This window comes from Dermacentor andersoni, chromosome 3 (assembly GCF_023375885.2).
Source record: "Dermacentor andersoni chromosome 3, qqDerAnde1_hic_scaffold, whole genome shotgun sequence".
NCBI lineage: Eukaryota > Metazoa > Arthropoda > Arachnida > Ixodida > Ixodidae > Dermacentor > Dermacentor andersoni.
This window is the reverse complement of record NC_092816.1, coordinates 108297597-108320674: the sequence shown is the minus strand read 5'-3', so window position 1 is coordinate 108320674 and position 23078 is coordinate 108297597. Positions and strand designations below refer to the sequence as shown.

At 50.5% G+C, this 23078-nt stretch overlaps 1 long non-coding RNA gene across 1 annotated transcript in view; it reads right to left on the bottom strand.

The window, feature by feature from the left end:
- Positions 1-23078, bottom strand: part of LOC126539751 (uncharacterized) — a 45688-nt gene that overhangs the window by 503 nt on the left and 22107 nt on the right. The window contains exon 4 of the long non-coding RNA XR_007601379.3: positions 3005-3133. This is a non-coding gene — a long non-coding RNA (uncharacterized lncRNA). The remainder of the gene's footprint in view (positions 1-3004; positions 3134-23078) is intronic.

Sequence of the window (23078 nt, the reverse complement as noted above, 5' to 3'; positions counted from 1 at the left end):
AATGTGAGGCAGGCGTTAAGCACTCCCCATTCGTAGGCCGATCCCGAAGATAGTGCAATGCCGGTCCGACCAGCGGCTGAGGTGCAGTTTGCCAATATTGGCCCACATACACAGCTTGGCTTATCATCCTTCTTGACAAAGTGCAAGGGCACTGAGATTCTTTTGGAACTATGGCTTTTTAGTAGGTCTAGTGCAACCTAAGAGTGTAATAAATTATTCATTTTATTTGATAATGCATGACTGTCGTAGTGCCGAGGCATATTTCTTACCTGACGAAGAACTCTGCATACAAGTTTTCGGCCGCGCAGATTTTTTGTATTTTTGTTCCACTCTAGAACACACATAAAACAAATACGGAAATATAGCGCTCTCGTGGCGTTCACCTTTCTTGGTTCTTCAGTTCTACTTGGACGCACTCTTTGCCATGTCCAGGCACCTCGAGCCGCGCGTTCTTGCGAATAAACCGGATGTTTCTAGTAGTCAGGTTAGTCGATCACGCATGCGTCTACCTATAGCGTACGACACGCGCATTATATATAGCACTGGACTTCGGTCTCGATAGCGTGGGGTTTCCTATAACCCTATTACAGTGCTGCACTGAGTTACAGGGTTAGGACTAAATGTTGAACGTTTTTGCCGATTTGAGAATTTTTTACAAAGGCCAAATGTGCATATAATGAACCTCTCTAGTTTCAATGTCAAACTTATTTCTGAAACCAATCATGGGACACAGCAGACACCGAGACTCTTTCTCCCGCAGAAGCTGCCGGCTTATGGCTAGGTCTACGACAGTATTTCGCCTTCAAAAAAAATTTACTCGCCATTTCGGTCCTGCGAAAGTGAATGTCAAGCGAAGCTGCTGGAAACCACTGCCCCTGCTCATGCTCATGGGTGTACGAAATATTTTATTACGTTTAAGTAATGATACTGAGAACCGCTTTGTGGTCACTGAGGTTGCCCGAGAGCCCTAACCCTGCCTGGCCTACCCGTAGCAGTGCTGCAACTGGAGTGTCAACGGGAGCTGCAATCTGGGTGGTTGAGCCAGCATGTAAATTATAGGAAGTACATGGGTTCACCTAAATTTCGTCCATCTGGCTTCAAACGGCCTCGTAACTTTGTAATCTCGACATTTTCAACAGGGTACTATGAAATAAATAAAGCTTAATAAAAACGTTCGACGGCAGAATTCGAACACAGGACCCCTAGTAGACAAAGCAGAGATTGAGGCCATTACGCAATAGACGCTTGCATCGAAATGTGGCATAGAACGCTCTTATGAATTTCTCTCAGTTTCGTCATCAAATATGTGGTTCGGATTCTTGTTTTGTGCTTGTTTTTTATTGAAACGAACGCTGTTCTGTATGCTGTACACGGAATAGCAAAAAATGTATGCACGTTTCGTTTCATTTTGCTGAGTGCTTGAAGCCCGCTTCCCCTTTGCCGCGGGTCGGCCCGGTATGCACCAGCCCCGCGAAGATCAGCCCTCATTTTTGCCCACGAACGTGGAAACGAAAACAATAATGCCGACGAAAGAGATGCTAGCAGCTTCGTTGTGAAATCCAAGGAACGCTGTGACCAAGGCAGTCTCGCAGAATGGGGCCGCATCACACACTGCACACCTAGTGCCAAGTTTTAACTTTTTCTGTGGCCCTCACAAGCTCCAGCCTTTGCCGTCACGTAGGCTGGTTCACGAATAAAAGATTCTAAATTTTATTCGGTATCACAGAACAACATTTTCCATCCTGAATTGCTTAGTCCAAAAAAAATTCACCTCTACACGTTCTTCCGATAGTGTTGCCCAATATTCAGCAGAATGGGTGGGCAGTCACTTCAATCTGACGGAGTGCGCAAATGAATTTAGACACACAGAAGGCATTCAAAGAATAGCTACAGTGAGAGCCGAAATTTTCGTAACATGAACGGTCAAGATGCAGCCTGGAATAGCATCCATATTTTTTCTGCTATTTCATAGTGAAGGAAAGGGAATTGAGCAAGCAAGAAGAACTAGATAATGAATGATGATGAAATAATACTATGAGCATCAAATATTTGCTCTCGAATGCTGAACTTGCGCAGCATTTCCGACGAGCCCGTTTCCAAAATATATGCGCAAACACTGCGCGGGCGTTGTGTGCGTACAAAAGTGTGTAGACAGAGAAAAAAATGTATATGAAGGTTTTGCGCTGTACTCAAAATGTAGCGCAGATGAACGTCACCAGTGCTGCGAGAAGGTACAAAACAGGTTCCACTTCTGTGACCGTGGTGACGGTGATCTCTTTTGATTTACAGACATGCAGTAACCAATGTAAAGAACAATTTATATTTAGTGTTGCTGTGAAAGTGGCATCATAAAAGATTAGTAGAGAGCACAGTTACTGAAATTATATATTATGATAATAAGCCTGCGGAATACGCGTGAAAGCCTATGTGGTAAGAAAATAACATAGAAAAATTTTCGTATACAGTCACGTAAGTTAGGTCAGCGAGCAGCAACTCTTATAAAGGAAAAAAATCGAATGCGTAGTTGGTAGATTTTTACATAGTATATATACAGTATATTTACACTTAGGGAGAACTAACTAAAACACGGGAAGGGCTTAAACGTCTCTTTAGAATATTTAAGCCTTTGTTGTGATTGCAATAAGAGAAAGCCTTGTAAATATTCCTCATCCATTATTATCTTATAGAGTTCGTCGAATGCGTGATATTGGCGAAATAAGTTCTCGTACAAGTGTTGGCTGCACAAAGATCCCTCTCCATCAAAACCAAACAGAAGTAAAGACACAATCTCAGACAATATACACCGCTGTGAGCTGACTAACGAATTGTGATGATGCACTTCCCGTGGTCGTGTTGTAGTCAGTGGATTTTCGAGTAGGCTACCTGAATTAGCCAGTGCGGTACGTGAGCTGCACAAGAAAAATAATTTTTTTTTCTTGGCCTTAGCGACCCATCTAATAGACTGGGCGCTCACTGCCCCTATGGATGTCCGGGAAATTTTCACCTTCAGGGGCTCAGATTCAGAGCAGGGCGTTCCATCTATTGCAAATGATGTGCGGTTCTCCATTTTTCCTTGAGGTTTCGTGTACTCTACCAAACAGCGGAATACGCACTGTTCGAGGTCGGAATCCAGCTGCGCAAAAAAAAGGAACAGATGTTTTAGCTCTCCCACGTAACACAGCCTCGTATACGTTTCAATGGATAATAAAGGTATGAGGTGAAATGGGTAGGACTTATCTTGCGCACAGCTGAGCTCTAGTGGTTCGTTAGAGCAACACAGTAACAGAATAAGGGGTAGCTAAAGTGCAATATCTGAGGAAGATACAAGTTCCGGTGTAATATGGCAATTAGACAATTTTCAGACAAAGGGCAAAGCCTGGTAACGTAGTGTATGGGGAAACACATAACTGAGACAGTGCTTCGCCTTTAGTGGACTTGAATAGGCATATGAAGATGCTGAAAGCGTAAAATGAATGTGTTGGTTTACAATGTTCTACTTTATTATGACTTTTCATACGTGTATGTCAAACATAGGCACTGCGGGAAGCGCGTGCCTCACCAACGCCGTGGTCCGGCTGGTGGCGGGCAGAAGGGGCGTAAATGCGCACCATGCCGTCTCGGTCCGCCGTGACCTCCACGCCGCTCGGGAAGGACCCCTCAATCGCACTGCACAAGAGAAGATAAGGGGGAACCTCCTAATCTTCGTAAAGTAGTACCACGCTTTCAAGAATGCCGCCTCCTCCTCGCGGGCTCTGGTCGAGGCTGGTGCCGCGTCGCTATTGGCCTAATAGCATCACGTGGGCCCTCGCGCCTTGCTTCAGCGCCATTTTTGCTCGAGAAGCGTCTACGGCGGGCGAGGAGCGCATGCTGGCGCTCTTGCTACGCTCGAGCAATGTAGGTGGCGCCACGGTCTAGGAGGGAGCGTGAAAGAGTGGAGAACGAGAAGGAGTGAAGGCGGAGGAGGAGAGCGTCGCTACTTGACCAAGTTTAAGGGGTTTAGGGAAGACCACGCCGCGAGCGTGTTTTCACGTGACGAGCGCGAAAGACAGGAGGTATCAGTCTTTCTGCGAGCAGGCCGGCTCTCTGTCGAGCTCGTTTCGCATGAACGCGGGACTACAGGTGAGCTATCCACTACCACTATCCTTTACGGTAGGACATCCTTCTTTCAAGTGCCTTGCCGTTCTTATGGTCATAAATACTGTTTGAGTATACGGTGTACTTTCTTTTGTTTTTTCCCTTATTCGTTCGGACTCTCCGTAGCTGCCATTTCATGTGCTACGGATTGACTGCGCGTTACGGAGTGACTAAGTGCGGCTAGAAACGGAGCTTGCCATCCGCCGTACCCGCATCCACAGTTTCACCCGTGTATTCAGAAATCTCTTTCAGTATATTCCAGAAAAGTTGGCATGCTAATTCACCAATAGCACGAATTCTGCTTTCCTATTTAGGGCACAATTAATTTATATTGATTCTATTGGTATTCGCATGAAGAGCACAATCTTCGTAATCGAGTTTCATAGGAAGAAAATCATTATTGTAGCCATTGACTGCTGAGCCAGATGGAGTGCAAGAACGGTGAAGAATTAGCTCTAACAAGCGGCATAAAACAAAGAAGACACGAAGGCACATGCTGGCGTCTATGTGTATTTTGTGTTGTGTTCCATGATTCGGCATTCTTTGTCACCGTGAGAACCAAAACACATCTGAATCCAAACGAAATATCTGTCACGCACGACGCAAGGTTTCGTGCATATAACCATGAGGCGATAAGCATGGAGGAGTAATTTCGACACACACACACACACACACACACACACACACACACACACACACACACACACACACACACACACATATATATATATATATATATATATATGTGTGTGTGTGTGTGTGTGTGTGTGTGTATATATATATGTGTGTGTGTGTGTGTGTGTGTGTGTGTGTGTGTGTGCGTGATGTGTGATTTAGATTTGCGTCCTCATTCCACCAACTATGCGAATGTAAATGCGCATGCAGACTTTTCAAGCTATAGTCGTTAATGCTACCACAGTGTGTTCAATTCGGAGTACAGTCCATTTACTGAAAGTTCTAATATTCACAATTTCTTAATATAGTATATTTTAAGGGCTAACTTCCCTCTAACCTTGTTTCAGTTAAAGGAGTCCTGAACCACTTCTTATAGAAGCCCAGAAATGTAGTTGAAATCATATTAGACTGTTTCAGAAATATTTTGCCGCAAAAAGTGCTTCGATGCGCTCAGCAGAAGCGGAGTTATTGGCAATCAAACATCGCGTTAGCGGTGCTCCCGTTCCTCCATCAATGACTCGCACTGCGAAGGCCACGGCGGAGCGGGGCGTGCCCACAACGCTCCGCCTACTGAACGTCACCGTGGGGCGCAGTTCAAACTTGATTTTGGATGTTCGCGTAGAAAACACTATTTTCGATCTTGGTGCCTACGACGCGCCAAACGGGGTTGTCCTCAGCGACAACTCCAGCACCCTGAACACGAGGTCGCGGGATCGAATCCCGGCCACGGCGGCCGCATTTCGATGGGGGAGAAATGCGAAAACACCCGTGTACTTAGATTTAGGTGCACGCTAAAGAACCCCAGGTGGTCGAAATTTCCGGAGTCCTCCACTACGGCGTGCCTCATAATCAGAAAGTGGTTTTGGCACGTAAAACCCCATAATTTAATTTAATTAACTCCAGCACTGCGCAGAGTCAGCGGACGCATCCGGGCACCCCGTAGCGCAGCGGTTTCTACGCTCTGTGGCAAAACGCAGCCACATACATTTGCAGTGCGTATGTGGAGCGTTTGCCTTCAATGCCCGCTGGCGCTCATATGTTCCAGTCTATGTGTGCTGCTTGGTGCGGAACAAGGAGGTTTTATGAAAAATTCTAGAGGCACAACTCCACCAGATTCTTACTAGCAGAGGGGAAGCCAGCCAGCGGTTACCCTTACTTCATCGTTAAAAACATGCAGCACTAGGCGGAGAATAGTGGCAGTGCAGCTGTTTTTGCTCTATGATAATAACTTCTGGAGTGATTGAAAAATAAAAGCTTCTTGGGGTTTCGGGCTAGAATGTTGCCATTGGCTTAGTCGTCATATCGCGATCTCAGGTAGCAAGTTGGCTAGACGTAAAATTTTTATCCTAAAACGGCTCATACAGACAGACACATCAAGAATCATCTGCATGGCAAAAGTGGTCGTTTCAAAACCGCTGAAAGCGAAAAGAAAACGCTTCCTCTACTCCGCCACAGCCTAACGTTTATCGATTCCCTTAGTAAGATGGCGGCGGCCGGTTTCAATTTCAGGGCACCATCTCCACTCCAGTGCGGAGTGGCTTTGTTCTGTCCAAGCTTGACAGACGGATCGTAGCCACATCAAGCTTGCGTATATTGAAGCACTATCAATAGCGAAGTCTGCCAAGGCGTCCAACCAGGACCAGCCAAGAGTGAGTGCGAGCTGGCAAGTGTGTTTGAGGTCTCACCTTGAAGGGACACTAAAGGCACATTTTAAAACAAGCTAAAGTGATACATTAGTGCTAGAGAATCTCTAAGGCGTCAATATAATCGCGAACAGAGCCTTAATAATCGATAAATTGAGGTAAATGCAGGACAAGATTAGAGACGCACCCGGGACATTCAAGTACTTGCCCGATGATGAAAGCCTTAAAGGGTTAAATTCCGTCACTAGTGCTCAACCAATCGTGCCACAAAACATGCTTATATTGTATTACAAGACGAAATAATATACTACTTGTCCAGTTCTGTATCACTTTTAGAAAAAGAACTCATTGAAATTTCCCTCGATAACGACGCGGGCGGTCGAGACGTTTCGTTTTCACACCGCTCCGCGCCGCCCTGGCTTTCGCGTTTCAGTAGTTATCGCGTAGTGCCGTACTCGCTTTGCTGGCTCGCGAAACTCGGACAAACTGCAAGTAGCAGAGAATTCAACTTTCATGTGATGTCACGGGATGTCCGAACGGTCTGCGCCACTCTACCAAAAAAAAAAAAAAAAGCTGCAACGGCGAATCCGCAGCTGTGTCATAGCTCGGTGCCGCCATCTGTCGAGCGCCGTTTTATTCACCGACGGTAGCAAAGGGCGGTGATGGCCAATGCAACGTCACCAGTCCCCCGGTTGGCTGGCGGGAGAATTGAATTTCGAAAAAGGTATTCGGACCCTTCAGATGCAATTTTCTCGTAAAGTAAGTATTTTCTTGGCAAGAAACAAGCGTTGCGAGGTTTCTGGAATGGTATTCAAACAGTCCACGTCGACTATATACACTCCAGGCGCATTTCTGCCGTCGCGTCGGCGTGAAGTTCCGTATAAAGTCCAAGGGCGATAAAACCGTCACCGCGCCCCATATCCTGTTTGTGTGAGCGAAAGCGTGTGAGGATGAGCCGGCGAACGTGGTTTCATCTCGCGTTCACGAGCGAGGATCGCGGCAAGGATGCGTGCACTTTCCTGTCGCGCGCGTCGCGGGAGGGGGGGGGGGGGGTTAATAGGAGAGGGAGAAGGGCGTTCTTATCCGGTGGTTGCTAGGCAGGATGCCTCGATGTACTCTTCGTCCGCGGCTGCGTACAGAGTAGGGACAACCGCAGCGTCTACGGCGGCGTTGGCTACGCGAATTGCGGGCGCCGTAGGGAGATGTTGCCGGCACTCGTGTGTCTGAAAGACATCTGCGACGTGGCCAAAGTTCGCGTCCGCATGGCCCTACTCTTCAAAGCGATCTGCGATGTTTGTATAGTGCGCGCAGTGCCGGCAGTTTCGTGTGCGCTGTTCTTTCGACGTTTCTTTAGCGTTGAACCGAGTGATGTATTAAGGTTAATTCCTTTGCTTCTGCCGCGATTCCTCACTCCAGAAGTTTGACAGCGAGTTTCCGCACTCATCGAGCGAGAGATGTTTATGTTTACCTTTGCGTTATTGGCACTGCGCTGGTTAATTTAGATAAAACACGTTGACGACATAGTTGGTTTGAATCCATGATAGAATTTGTTAGCGCGACTAAACAAGGACGTAGAAAGAAGCAGACACACAAAACAGCGCTGTCTCTGCGTGTCTTTCTTCCTGCGTCGTCGTTCAGTCGCGCATACACATTCTAGCATTGTTAATTTAGTTAGTAAGCAAATGTTTACAAGTTGATACAGCCGCTAAAACTACTAACCTTACTTCAGTACAGCTAACCACTAATTTGCTATCGCAATCTATTCTTCGCCTTTCGGGCGAAGCTGCGCAAGTTTCTTGCGATAGCAATTATATGGACACTCCAGGCGCATCTCTGCCGTTGCCGTGAGGTTCCGTATGAGTGAAAGCTTCTGAGCGTGAGCCGGCGAACGCGGTTCAATATCGCGTGCGCGAGCGAGGAACGCGGTCGGGATGCGTGCCCTCTCTTGTGGCGCGCGAGACAGGAGGGTGAGATGAGGGAGGAGGGGGCGTTCTTCTCCGGTGGCTGCTACGGTTCCTCGATGTGTGTGTGTGTGTGAAGTGATTTTAGAGAGAATGGAAGAGATAAGTGCAGTGGCGTAACTGTCTCTCACAGCAGGACACCTCAACAGCACTGCACGGGTAAAGGGTTGCGGGGAGAAAAAGATGAGAGGAAAGGAGGAGCCGGCAAAAAAAGTAAAAAATAAATAAATACATAAGTGAATGTGGAATGTGGGGCTCAGAGCCGCGCTCTTAGTTGTGTCGAACTGCAAAAGGCAAGTAGTGCCGCAGGAGCACTTTTGACGATAGACGAGTGGGCAACAGGAAAAAGCAGCGCGTTGGTCGTGTCGCAAGGTGTGAAGTGATTTTAAAGAGAATGGAAGAGATCAGTGCAGTGCCGTAACTGTCTCTCACAGGAGGACACCTCAACAGCACTGCACGGGGAAAGGGGTGTGGGGAGAAAAAGATGAAGAGAGAGGAAAGGAGAAGGCGGGAGGGGCCAACCCTCGTGTGCTCGGGTACGTGGTGTCGCAACGCACCAAACGCCTGCTGACGCAGGCGCCCCTGCGGGGCGTGTCGCAAGGCACTCCCAAATGCCGATACGAAGAACACAAGTCCGTACGCTCCACACTGAAAGCAGGACAGTGAAGTAGGAGGTGCCCGAGCGTCTCAACATCGGCACAGTTGCTGCACACGGGGCTACCCTTTCCCTGCAGCCTATGCAGTCTGGCGGCCGTCATGTAGCAGCCGACGACAAGCAGGCGAAGGAGGAACGAACGCTCCTCGCGGGAGAGTCCGGCACGGGGGAGGAGGCGAGGGGGCGTACCTGCCGCAACGCGCCGGTCCGGTCGCTGCGCGCGCAGCGTGCGCAGGATCGTCGTTTTGGCCACGTCGAAAGGGGTGACGGAGGTGGCGATGGGGAAGCGGTCATCGATGTCGTCCTCACCCGCTGAGGAGCGCACGCGTTCGGACGCATCTCTGCTGGCTCCGTCTTTTTCGAATGACTGCGATCGGAAGATTTGCTTCAATCGTCAAGACTTTCGCACCATTCTACATATTTCGTCGAGAGGATTCTACCGAGCCCATTTTTGACCCGGTAGGCTCATTTTCCTCATCTTTTTGGGACTTAGAAGTTTCCTCCCGCCGACTCCCCCGCTAACCCTAGATTTGGGATTGGCGGCGACGAGGAGTACGGCTGGGCGCCTCCCTGCGCCGTAGGAACGGCATCATGCCCGAGGTGGAGATGATTGAACGGGAAGCTCTTTCCCGCGAAGAAGCTGACGCGCCTGGCGGACCGCTTTCAGCAAGAATAAGCGTTCTCTCCGGCAGCAAGAGAGTGTTTCTTCTCAGTGTCAGTACAGCTAGCTGCCGCAAGGCCAACGTGCAGGGCGTCTTTCGGCGCCTTGCGACCGCGTCGAGGCTCTCCCACTTGCCACGGAGCCATATTCGAGTCATTGTCCGACCCAAGGGAGGCCTGGATCTCAAGAAGGTTAGCCAGATATGCTTGGCCCAAGTCCTGGCGATGGCGGCGGTGAGACTATCCCCGGAGGAAGCAAAGGAAGATTTCGGCTGCCCGAACTTCACTCAGAATATCCTTGTGGTCTCTACCCCGGAATCCAAGAACGCAGGCCAACCAGCCGCTAGGCTGATCAGACCGAATATGCCACGTTGGAGGACCTCTTCTCGCGATTAGCGGAGGATGCGCTCCTCGCAACCAAGACATTCCAGACTAACTAACAAGTGGTTGCAATGGACTCACGTCTTGCGCATTTGCTGGAGGGTAAAAAATCGCTAGTTGACAGATGGCGCACGCAGAAGCTCAATAGGAGGCTGCGTAAGCGCATAGCGCTCCTCAATAAAGAAATCGAGGAATATTGTGAGGAGCTATCTAGGGAGCAGTGGAATGAAGTTTGCTCGAAAGTAGACGGGCAGATGCGCACCGCAGGCATATGGAACCTCTTGAAGGTGCTGCTGGATGAGACTAACGCCAAAGGTAATCAGAGGTTGGCAATCGACCGATTGCTGCAAGCAGGGAGAAGGAATTGGGTCAATGACACGACTCTACTTAAGGAATTGGTGTAGCAATACCTTCCGGTAGGCCCTGTCGGTGACTGGGATTACCTAGAATTCCGGGGAGGGCCGCTGGAGGAAGTCGACTCGCCCTTTACGAAACTTGAGATCGGAGAAGTGCTTTATGAGCTTAATAGTCGCTCAGCCCCGGGTCCTGACGAAATCACGAATAGGCTTCTGCGTAATCTTGATAAGTCCATCGCTAAGTTAACCGAGGGGGTCAATCTCCTCTGGACAGAAAGCCGCGTGCCAGAAGCTTGGAGGACCGCCGCCAAGCCGGGCAGGGCACTCGCCAAGGAGAACTGAAGTCCTATCTCCCTTACCTCTTGTGTGGGGAAGTTGATGGAGCATGCGGTTCATAACAGGGTTACTAGGCATATCGAGGATAACGAGCTCTTTCCACATAACATGGTAGGCTTCCGACCGGTCTCTCCACCCAGGATGCGATGCTCCTGATTTATAGGCAAATTATCGACCGAGAATCCGGAGATGTTGGAGGAATATTGGCCCTTGACCTCGCCAAGGCCTTTGATACCATTTCACATAAGTTCATCCTGGAGGCGGTCGAGAGCATGGGGCTGGGACCAAAGTTCCACGCCTATGTTCGCGCCATCCTCCAGGACCACAAAACAACCATAAAGATCGGGAAATTACAATCGAGGAACTTTACCCTGGGTGCGAGGGGCACCCCGCAGCGAGCGGTAATCTTGCCTCTTGTTCAACATAGCCACGGAAGGCCTTTCGGAGCGTCTTTCCACTATAGCCAATACTAACGACGTCCTGCGGTCGAAATTACTGTCTGGTGCATGGGAGGTTCGGACGCTTAGGTAGAGGAAGCGCGCCAGTTGGCATTGTCTATCACCGAAAGTTTTGTGGAGGGTACGGGGCTTCGACTCACCCCCTCCAAATCGGAGTTGCTTCTCTACGCATCGGTTCGGCCCGGGAGGAAGCCCTCCTCGCTGCTTGATCAGGTACACATTACGCTAACCACAAGAGACGGGCTGTCGATTCCCAGAGTATTAGGGTGCTTGGCTCGCTTCTTGAGTCCAACGGCAGGAACTCGCAGGTTTTGGCGCGCATCACCTCCAAAATGGAAGACATGTTTAGGCTCATTTAAGGGTCTCAAACCAAAGGGGAGGGCTGAGGGAGAGCAACCTCGTTCGGCTGTACCACGCGTTCCTCATGAGCCATATTAATTACGTCGCATCGGCACTACATTGGTCTAAACGCGAAGAAGATAAACTCGACACTTTAATGCGGAAAAGTATCAAAAGGGTGCTGGGACTCCTCACGAGCACCGGCACGGACAGGCTCATGAGCCTGGGCATGCACAACACCCTATCGGAGGTGACTGAGGCACAGAAACTACTTCAGGTCGCACGGCTCTCCTTCACCAAGGCTGGGAAGCGTCTCCTACAGTCGCTTCGCTGCCATCATACGGGCAGTCAGGCACAGAAAGTCTTTTTTACAAAGAAAATGAGGGACACCTACATGGTGAAACCCTTCCCACGTAATGTCCATCCGCAGTACAATGTTGGCCGGCGAAAGGCACGCGCCAGCTCTCTGCTTGACTTCGCAGCTAGATCCCTGGGAAAAGTGGCTTTCGTTGATGCGGCACAGTATGGTCACTCCGATAGCTTTGCGGCCGTAGTCGTTGATCATCGGGGCCGCGTACTCAACTCAGCTTCCGTTAAGAAGGTGTCTGCCTCCGTAGCAGAGCAGGTAGCGATAGCTCTAGCCATGAAGGACCCTTCGCGTCCTGATATATTCACTGACTCCAGGGCTGCCGTCCGGGCCTTCGCCTCAGGCCCGCTGTCCTCAGCTCTGGGGGTACAGTAGGGTTTTACACAATTACGTGTCTTCCAGCCCACATGGGCTTAAGGGTTCATTCGTCAGTTCCCAACGTCAACGAACTTGCCTATAACCGTGCGCGAGAAGTCACCTGTCGCGGCGTCCGGGCGGGTCCGCAGGCGGGTTCGCGGAGAGCTTCAGGGATCCACTTAGCACCTTTCACGAGATTACGTCTCACTAGCAACTGTCAAGACGGAGGTACCCCCTCCCGCATTCGAAGCTCACTAGACCGCAATCATCAGCTCTCCGGATGCTACAGGCTTGTTCGTTCCCGTCTCGCAGCACGTTTAGTCACTTTGCTGAAGGCATAGATCCAGGATGCCCTAGCTGCGGGGGCCGATAAGTGCACACTCGCTCACATGCTCTGGCAGTGCCCGGCGTTACGTAGCGCCAAGTTCAGCACAGAGCAGGGCTGGGAGAGGGCCCTTAAAAGCGGCGAACTCAGTCCAGCTCTCTGCAGTCCAGGAGGCCTGCGAACGGGCGGAGGGCCATGGTCTCCCAGTACCGGCATGGGCGCCGCCAGCAACCGCGGCGGAACCCCCTTCGGGGGGTGTCTGATCGAGGCTCTCCAGGACCAAATAAAGTTCATTTCACCTCACCTCACCCGCTGTTTCTGACAAAGTGGAGACAACAGTGGCGTCTTCGACGGCGTTGGCTACGCGAATCGCGGACGCCGTAGTAGACGCATTTTCCGGACGCCGTAGGGACGCGTTGTCGGTGCTCGTTTGTCTTGAAAGCGGTCTGCGACGTGGCTGAAGTGCGCGCCTGTGCGAGCCTCATCTTCAAAGCAATCTGCGATGGTAGCAAAGTGCGCGTAGTGCCGATAGCCTCGTATGCGCTGTATTTTGGACGTTTCGTACGCCTTGAAGCGACAGACGGACGGAGGTTAATTGGCGCGCGGCTGCTGCCACGATTCACAACTCCAGCGTTTTAACAGACATTTTCCGCTGTCATCGAGCGATAAGTGTTCGTATTTGCCTGCGTGCGTGTAGTTAAAACCCGTTGACCGTCTAATTGGTTTGAATCTATGATAGAACGTGTAAGCGTGACTGAACAAGGACGTAGAAAGACGCATACACACAAAGACAGCACTGTATCGGTGTATCTGTTTCTATTCTTGATAAGGGTTGTAACAGCGCACCCAAGACGAGGACAACAGAAGGAATAAAACGACGACACCGCGCTGAGTCTCAACTGATTCCTTCTGTTGTCCTCGTCTTGGGTGCGCTGTCACAACCCTTACCATGAATCCCAACCAACTGGCTCAACTTGCCGTTTTGATGCAGTATGTATCTGTTTCTTTCTACGTCCTCGTTGAGTCACGCTTTCATATTCTATCATTGTTAATCGAGTTAATAAGGAAATGTTTAGCAGATTATACGGCCGATAAAGCTACTAGCCTTACATCGTACAGCTATCTACTAATTTGATATCGCGATCGCTGCTTCGCCTTTTCCGTAACTGGGAATTTTTCATCCAAGTGGAAAAAGGCATTTTAAGTGAAAATAGGCTCTTTCAGAAATACGTCGCCGAAAAAGTACTTCAATGCGTTCAGCAGAAGCGGAGTTATTGGCCGTCAAACAAGACATCCGCTGTGTTCCCTTTGCTTCTTCAATGCCTTGCACTGCGAAGGCTACGGCGCAGTTGGGCGTATCCACAACACTCTGCCTTCTAAATTTCACCTTCGACTTCCGCTTTCGGTGTGTATGACGCACTAAACATAAGCCAAGCGCGGTTGTCCTCAGCGAGCCGCTATGCGCTGAGCCAGTGAACTCGTGGCGGCATGCCGCGGCGGCCGCGGTAAGTACAGGCGCCGACAAAAGTGGTGTACTCCACGCAGCGGGAGCCGGAGCAGCGGCACACTGCATCGCGACGCCATCTACATTGACACTAGTCAAGCGACATGCCTGCAGATAATAAAGGGCACCCATTGGCTGTCTCGATCCCAGATGCCGCCTGTAGATGGCGTTGCTATGCAGTTTGCCGTTGCTCCGGCTCCCGCTGCGTGGAGTACACTACTTTTGTCGGCCCCTGTACGTCATGTAGCCGCCCCCCCCCCCCCCCCCCCGCAGTTTGATGTCAACTATCGACCAATAGCAGCAGTCTTAGGGAATGCCGAAATAAAGTGTGCGATGACGATATAAAGCGTCCAGAAGAGAGTGAGGGCAGGGCGTTCTGTTGAATAGAGAGCGTTTGAGAGGAAGGTGAATTCGCAATCCGCTTGCGAGCTCCATGCACCGCGTCCGACAGGAAATTTTGGCTGAGGTGTTCAAAGTGGCGTAGGCTACCCGCGGAGTATGCTAGTTTACCGAGACCGAGGAGTGGTTCAAGGCCCCTTTAAAACCATATTAGGAAACTGAATTTCCACACTTTGTCGACTGCCGTCGATTTTAGCCAGGGCTGATATCGTTACCCAGAGAATACAGGATGACATACGCAATAAATTAGCGTAAACTGTACATCGTTTCATAACAGTTCTTTCATATGTAGAAATGCGCGTAAGCAATTGAAAAGCAGATATAAGGCCCGTCAAAGCACAGCCTGCGGGGATTGAAGAATCCGCCGGCACCGCTGCGCGGGCGCATTCAACTGGTCTGCCTTGCCTATGTCTCCCCACATGCCCACTCGCAACTTGTTGTCAGCGGTGGCGCCCCAGTCGCGGTGGTTTGCCGTGAGGTCAAGGCGCTAACGTCACGGCGCGGCGCAGTTCGGCTGCCGTCGACGGGGAACGTGTGTCTTCCTTCAGGGGCATCGCTAGGTATCTACGTGATTCCTCTCGTACGCCGACACAGAGCTTGCGCACGGTGTACTTGCATGTGAGGGGTGCGCGTACTTGGTGTTTATCCATTCCGGACGCCATGCCGAAGAACGGGTGCCTAGTGCACACGCGAGGTCGTACCACGCCCGAGCCGCGCTTATCGGAGACCCCAGCTGAAGAAGATCGATCAAACTCTCGGCAGTTGGCGCATTGGTTATAGCGAGAGCAAGTAGCATAGCTGCCGGGACTTTTCCTACCAGCGAGTGCCAACTTGAGCCTGTGCTCTCGCAGTGACGAGCTATAAAGGCGGCCATGTCTGTATTTTCGCCCTTTGGGCGGGACCCCTTCGGTTCCCTCGCCGCCCCGTAATTGGGCGTTTGTGGAGTGTTCAGTACCATCGGAGACAATAAACGGTTTCCGCCAACCTAGGCCAATACTGTGTTCTTGCGTGCGTCGCTCGGTAGCCCTTTGCGGCCTGAGCGCGCGCACAGCGGCGCGCTAAAGCTGACGACTGACGCGGCCCTGTGGTTTGCTAAGCTCGAATCGGCGGCGGTGGTGGTCGGTGCTCCTGTGAGACCCGAAGACGCCATGAGCCTAAAACATGAACCCGAAGCAGTGCAATTGTAACTTCCCCACATCGGCTTTTCCTTCAGCAGGTATTGATGATTCGTCGCTGTAACTTGCCGCCACGATTACTTTGTTGGTTTACTAACCTCACGTGTTTCGGCAACCTAGGCAGCGGATCAGCTTCCGCTGCTAAAACGAACCATGTAAGCTCACTTTTAAGGCACTTACAACCTGTTTTATTTATTTTATATATGTTTTTCATAAACAGGCCTAAAACGAATGATTCGTCGAAGGCTTCTATCCTCTCCTGCAAGGAGGCCTTTCTACACCCTAAATGTACAGTATGTAGCAATAATATTGTAACGAACAATTAAGGGAGTCCAGACACAACTATTTATTGTGGGCTAACTTGTGCCCTGGGGGTAAATAAAAAGGACTGCCGCGTTCTGAAGAGGAGATCAAGAATGCCTTCTTCTTCTCTCTCGAGCGTCGCTTCACCTCTTCTTCTTCTTGTAGACGCTGACAACGGCAATCTACGATGCAAGTGCGCGCGGCGAAAACACGTGCCATCATTTCGTCATCTTTTTCTCCAATACGCCGTTGTCCTCTTGAGGGGTGCATGAACCTGCGCGCGTTGTTTAAATATGTTTCTGCCTTGTGTCATTATCCCCCCTCCAAAACGCATCGTCCCGATGCGTACAGCGACTAAATTGTTCACAAGCTGTTGTTCATACTAAAGTGGTGTATGGCACAGAACAGATGTTTGGTCGAACATTCACTGCCTGTCATAATATGGCTTAAGTCTGACCACATGTACAGTTTCCGTGCGACGCCGGCATCGTGATGAGCTCACTTGTCCTTCTGGCGTAACTTCGTAGTTCAGGGGACTGATGCGGCGAAGTACTCGGTAAGGGCCGAAATAACGGCGCAAGAGCTTTTCGGACAGGCCGCGCGTCCGCACGGGAGTCCACACCCATACTCTGTCGCCTGGGGCATACTCGACTTCCCTTCGCCGCAGGTTGTATCGGTCCGCGTCGATGCGCTGCCTTTGTTGAATGCGATGTCGCGCCAGCTGACGTGCTTCTTCGGCCCTCTCTGTAAAGTCGCTGGTGTCAGGGTTCTGTTCTGTACTGTCGCTGACAGGGAGCATTGCATCCAAGGGTGTGGTAACTGTTCGACCAAAAACAAGCTGGAATGGCGTTACCTGAGTGGTCTCTTGCAATGCAGTATTGTAGGCGAATGTTGCATAGGGCAGTATCTTGTCCCATGTACGGTGCTCTAAGTCTACGTAAATTGACAACATATCGGTCAGCGTCCTGTTCAATCGCTCGGTTAGCCCATTTGTTTGAGGGTGATAGGCAGTTGTTTTCCTGTGGCTGGTATGAGTCAGTTTCATAATGGATTGCGTCAAATCGGCTGTGAACGAAGTTCCTCGGTCCGTGATAATAATTGCAGGGGCACCGTGTCGTAATACTATCTTGGTCACAAAGAATTCAGCCACTTCGACAGCCGTTGCACTGATGAGAGAGGATGTCTCGGCATATCGGGTTAGGTAATCCGTGGCTACTACAATCCATCGTTTCCCCGATGACGATGTCGGAAAGGGACCGAGCAAGTCCATTCCTACTTGTTCGAACGGGGCTCCTGGGGGTTCTATTGGTTGAAGGAGGCCTGCGGGTTTTAATGGAGGCGTTTTGCGTCTTTGGCAATCCCGACATGTTCGTACATAATGCTGTACTGAAGTCAATAGCTTTGGCCAGTAGTATTTAGCATGAATTCGGGCGAAGGTTCTGCTCACTCCGAGGTGTCCTGCTGATGGGTCATCGTGACAGGCTTCCAAGATTTCGGATCGCAAAGCTGAAGGAACGACGAGTAGAAATTTCTCTGTGCTGTGCTCAAAATTTCTTTTGTACAGGACACCATTTCTCATCACATACGATGACAAGCCCCGGCAGAAAACTCGCGGAACATGGACGGGGTGTCCCTCGAGGTGCCTGATGAGTAGGAGCAACTCAGCGTCAGACTGTTGGTGTTCGGCCATCTCAGATGTGGTCACGGCTCCAAGAAACGGAAAGTCGTGTCCATCTTTCACAGGAGCAGATTCGACCGGCGCACGTGATAAACAATCAGCGTCACTGTGCTTGCGACCTGACTTGTACACGACCGTTATGTCGTATTCCTGCAGCCTCAGACTCCATCTAGCAAGTCGTCCAGAAGGATCTTTCAGGTTTGCAAGCCAGCACAGTGAGTGATGGTCGCTGATTGCTCGGAACGGTCTACCGTATAAGTATGGCCGGAATTTTCCTATGGCCCATATTACAGCGAGGCATTCTTTTTCGGTGGCTGAATAGTTGATTTCAGCCCTCGAAAGAGTGCGGCTGGCGTATGCAATCACTCTTTCCTCTCCATTTTGCCATTGAACGAGGACGGCACCGAGTCCTAAATTGCTGGCGTCTGTGTGGATGTCTGTTTCCGCTTCCTCATCAAAGTGCGCAAGGACCGGGTGGTTTTGAAGTCGCCGTCGTAGCTCATTGAATGCATCTTCTTGTTCACTTTGCCAGACGAAAGGCATATCTTCTTTCGTTAATCGCGTTAATGGCTCGGCAATCTTTGAAAAATTTTTGACGAAACGCCTGTAGTAGGCACAAAGTCCTAGGAATCGCCTAACGGCCTTTTTATCAGTTGGTCTAGGAAACTTTTCTACTGCTGCGGTCTTCTCAGGGTCAGGACGGATGCCTTCGGAGCTAATCACATGGCCGAGGAAAAGGAGCTCATGGAAGCCGAAGTGACATTTTTGTGGCTTTATCGTCAGCCCTGCTGAACTAATAGTTTTGAGCACAGTCCTTAGTCGTTCCACATGCTGAGCAAAGGTGGTAGAAAAAATCACGACGTCGTCAAGATAAACCAGACAGGACTGCCACTTTAACCCGGAGAGCACAGTGTCCATCATCCGCTGAAAGGTGGCAGGTGCGGAACAGAGGCCGAACGGAAGTACCTTGAATTCGTATAGTCCATCAGGTGTGACGAATGCTGTCTTCTCACGATCTCGTTCGTCCACTTCTATTTGCCAGTATCCGCTTTTGAGGTCGAGAGAGGAAAAGAATTTCGCATCACGTAGTCTATCGAGGGTGTCATCGATCCTCGGAAGGGGATAGACATCCCGCTTTGTGACGACGTTTAGCTTCCGATAATCAACGCAGAAGCGCAAGGTCTGATCCTTTTTCTTTACCAACACCACAGGCGAAGCCCACGGGCTGGTCGATGGCTGAATTACGTCGTCTCTAAGCATTTCTTCGACTTGTTTGTTGATGATCTCTCTCTCCTTCGGTGACACTCGGTAGGGATGCTGGCAAATAGGCCTCACAGCTTCGTCGACAATGATACGGTGTTTGGCGATGGATGTTCTCTGGACTTTCGATGTCGTTGAGAAACACGAGGCGAATTCTCGTACAAGGTTCTCTATTTGCTGCTTCTGGCTCGGTGATAGTGCTGCTTCGATGTTGACAGATGCGAGTATGGAGTCTACGTTGTCAGAAGCCAGTAGTGCAGCATCGGAAGGGCTCAAATCCGTAATCTGTTCATAAGCATTAAGGCGGGCAATGACAGTTCCCTTCGCAACATGCTGGACTTCATTTCCAAAATTAGTCAGGAAGACATTCGAGCACCCGTCACGCAGCTGAACCAGACCCCTTGCCATACAGATCCCTTTTTCGAGTAAGAGCCCAGTGTTACTGTCTGCTATTCCTTCATAGTCGCTGAATACGGTGCTTCTTACGGCGACAGCTATGCTGGATCTTGGGGGTATTGTGACGTCGTCGTCTATAATCTGAAGAGCATCAAATTGTTCTTCACACTCGAATGTCGCGATGGCGTGCTTCGTGGAGAACGACACACAGGATTCCTGCAAGTTGATAACTGCACCATTCGCCTGCAAAAAGTCCATTCCAATAATTAAATCCCTTGAACATTCTGACAGGACAATGAAACTGGCGACGTATGTAAAGCCGCGTATTCCGATTCTAGAAGTGCACCTGCCCACCGGGTTGATAAGGTGTCCTCCGGCGGTTCGAATTTGCGGTCCTCTCCAAGGAGTCAGCACTTTTTTCAGTCTTCCGGCAAGCACTTTACTCATAACGGAATGGTCTGCGCCTGTGTCTACTAAAGCAGTAATTTCGCAGCCGTCTATAAACACACATAAATCCGAAGCAACGTCACTTTTTCCGCAACTGCTCTCGCGTCCGTCGTTCAGCGCTGGAGGCTCTGTTCTTGCGTCGACAGCGGCCTCACCTCCACAGGTCGCCGGTATTAGTTTTCCCGACGTGGGCTTTGGGGGCGTCGCCTTGGAGAGCTTGAGGATGGACGCGGGCTCGGTGATCGATACCTCAGCGGCACTGTTGACCGAGGTTGATGTTGCTGTGAAGTCTGCGGGCTTTGGCGCGTTGACAAATACTCCTGGATCTCGAAAGGGCGTTCACCGTTTCTTGGGCAAGGAGCATTTACGGAAAACCCCCGAAGTCCCGCTCTGCGGTATTCGCACATCCTGTAGAGATGACCAGCTTCGCCGCAGTGGTAGCACAGTGGGATTCTATCAGGAGTGCGCCATATGTCGGCCTTCCGGAATCTCGTCTCCGGCGGAGACGGCAAGAACCGAGGTTCGGGTACATGCGCAGCTGCCGCGATGAAAGTACGTCCTGGAGATCCTCTGACTACCTCGGCGTACGATACCGTCGGCCGTACCGGTGACGACGCTTGCGGCTGTGCTGGCGGGTGCTGTTCGCGGACTGCGTGTCTCACTTCTTCGCGAACCACTTCTGCTAACGAAGAGACCGCTGTGGGGCCGTTGTTCAGCTGTTGCCTCTGGAGCTCTTCTCGAACCACAGATCTTATGAGTTCTCGTAAGACCTCGACGCTGTTCCCGAACATTGCCGACATCATATCCATAGAGGCGACGTTCATCTCGCGGTTGTAGAGTCTCGCACGCTGTTGAAGAGTCCTTTCCATAGTTGTCGCCTCGGAGCGGAATTCGGTGACGGTGCGTGGAGGGCTCCGAACCAAACCGGCAAAAAGCTCCTGCTTCACACCGCGCATCAGGTGCCGAAGCTTCTTGTCCTCGCTCATGCTCGGATCGGCCCGGCGGAATAAGCGGGACATATCTTCGATATACATTGCCACGCTTTCGTTGTTTCGTTGGCTTCTTGCTTGCAAAGCGGCTTCAGCTTTTTCCCGGCGGTCTGTGCTCGGATACGTGGCCAACAGCTCCCGTCGGAAGTCATCCCACGACCGGAGGACAGCTTCATGGTTTTCAAACCACGTTCGCGCACAATCTTGCAACGCGAAGTAAACGTTGCGGAGCTTCCGGTTTTCGTCCCATCCATTGTAGTCAGCGACGCGCTCAAAGCCTTCCAACCAGTCCTCGGCGTCTTCGAAGGTATCGCCGTGAAAAGGCTCCGGCGTCCGCGGCTGATCGACGACGATGCGGGTTGAGGCTGTCTGGGATGTCATTTCAGGATTGTCCGCTGCTGCTATTATAGTTTGCTCCGGCAAAAGAGGAAACTCAGGCGGCTCACCACGTAGGCGACGGCTCGTGCGCTGGTGGACAGGCGTGAACTCGTTGGGTCTGAGATGGCGTGGTTCCGGGCTGCTTTCTCCAACTCGAATTGGGCTGGAAGTCATTACCCAGCACCTCCACCAGAATTGTAACGAACAATTAAGGGAGTCCAGACACAACTATTTATTGTGGGCTAACTTGTGCCCTGGGGGTAAATAAAAAGGACTGCCGCGTTCTGAAGAGGAGATCAAGAATGCCTTCTTCTTCTCTCTCGAGCGTCGCTTCACCTCTTCTTCTTCTTGTAGACGCTGACAACGGCAATCTACGATGCAAGTGCGCGCGGCGAAAACACGTGCCATCATTTCGTCATCTTTTTCTCCAATACGCCGTTGTCCTCTTGAGGGGTGCATGAACCTGCGCGCGTTGTTTAAATATGTTTCTGCCTTGTGTCAATATTTCGCCTCCGGTGTTTTGTAGCTTTCTCGGAGCGTTCGCCGCGTCACTCCACGCCTATTCAAATGGGTAAATATGTAAGTCCTCTTTTAATTTACGTATATAGGTCCTCAAAGCCCACATATGAAATAGCTCCTTTAGTGTACTAAAGATATCCGTAAAATAAAGGAAACAGTTTTGGGTACTGAATATTACCTACGCGTAGGCAAAGAGCAATGCCCGGCTTTTGTTCACCTGTACGCTTTCGGAGTTCTTTTGTAATCCCGGTGGTTTGCGTACTCTAGATTTGGGTGCACAAATGATAAAGCTCCTATGTTCCACGTTATGCCGCCTATATCAATCTGCCACTTGTAGACGGTCGACGGCGGCAAATTGGGCTAATTAGCTGCGATTGTTGTTTAAGGACATGCAAGAGGGCAAAACGCCGGTGGAAATAACTGCAAAAAGAAACGTATATAGTCAAATCATAAGTAGTCAACGAATAATGAAACGAAGAACAGCATAGGGGAAATTATCTGTAGCTCCTAAATGAATTAATACAAATAATAAATAAAAGGAAATGACATTGGAGGAGAAACAACTGGGCGCTGGTGGGGTACGAACCGAGGTATTCGCACGTTGCACACACACACACACACACACACACACACACACACACGCACACACACGCACACGCACGCGCACGCGCACACAAACACGCACACGCACACACACACACACACAGACACACACACACACAAACACACACACACGCTAACACACACGACGCACACACACACACACGCAGACACACACACACACACGCACGCACACGCACACGCACACACACATAAATGGGGCTGCGTTACGCAGCAAAATCATGTTCCCAAAAACCATCGTTGCGAATTTCACTCTTTATTAATATAAATCCAAGCTCAATGATAACGGTGATCCCCATCGTGGATCATCGCAATTCGATCTACGGGTCAAGTGCGTCCGATATTTATACATGAATCACAATATATTCCGAAATACTCATATGAACTCGCTTACAGTAAACCCTCGTTAGGGTTAGACGGAGAGCCCTCAGTCGACTCCAAGTGAGTGGGAGACCAAGTGAGAGAATGGGCAGAGATACTTTTGGCGCTATGGAAAATGCGAAGGGCCTGAGGGGAGGCCGTTCCAGCTTAGTAGGCCTTAGTGGCTGCCTTTCAATCGCTATATATTGCCACTCTGCTACAATCGAGCCCAGCCAGCGCGATTGCAACCTGTTCGGCTACCACAGGCTTCGAAGTGCGGTGAATGCCACTTGTTGGACACATGCTGAGGCATCCACGCAGCTTGCCTCAATGTGGTTGTTACAGACATGCTCGAGTAGAGCTCTACCCCTGGCACCCGTTGTGCGCGGGGTGCATATTGCA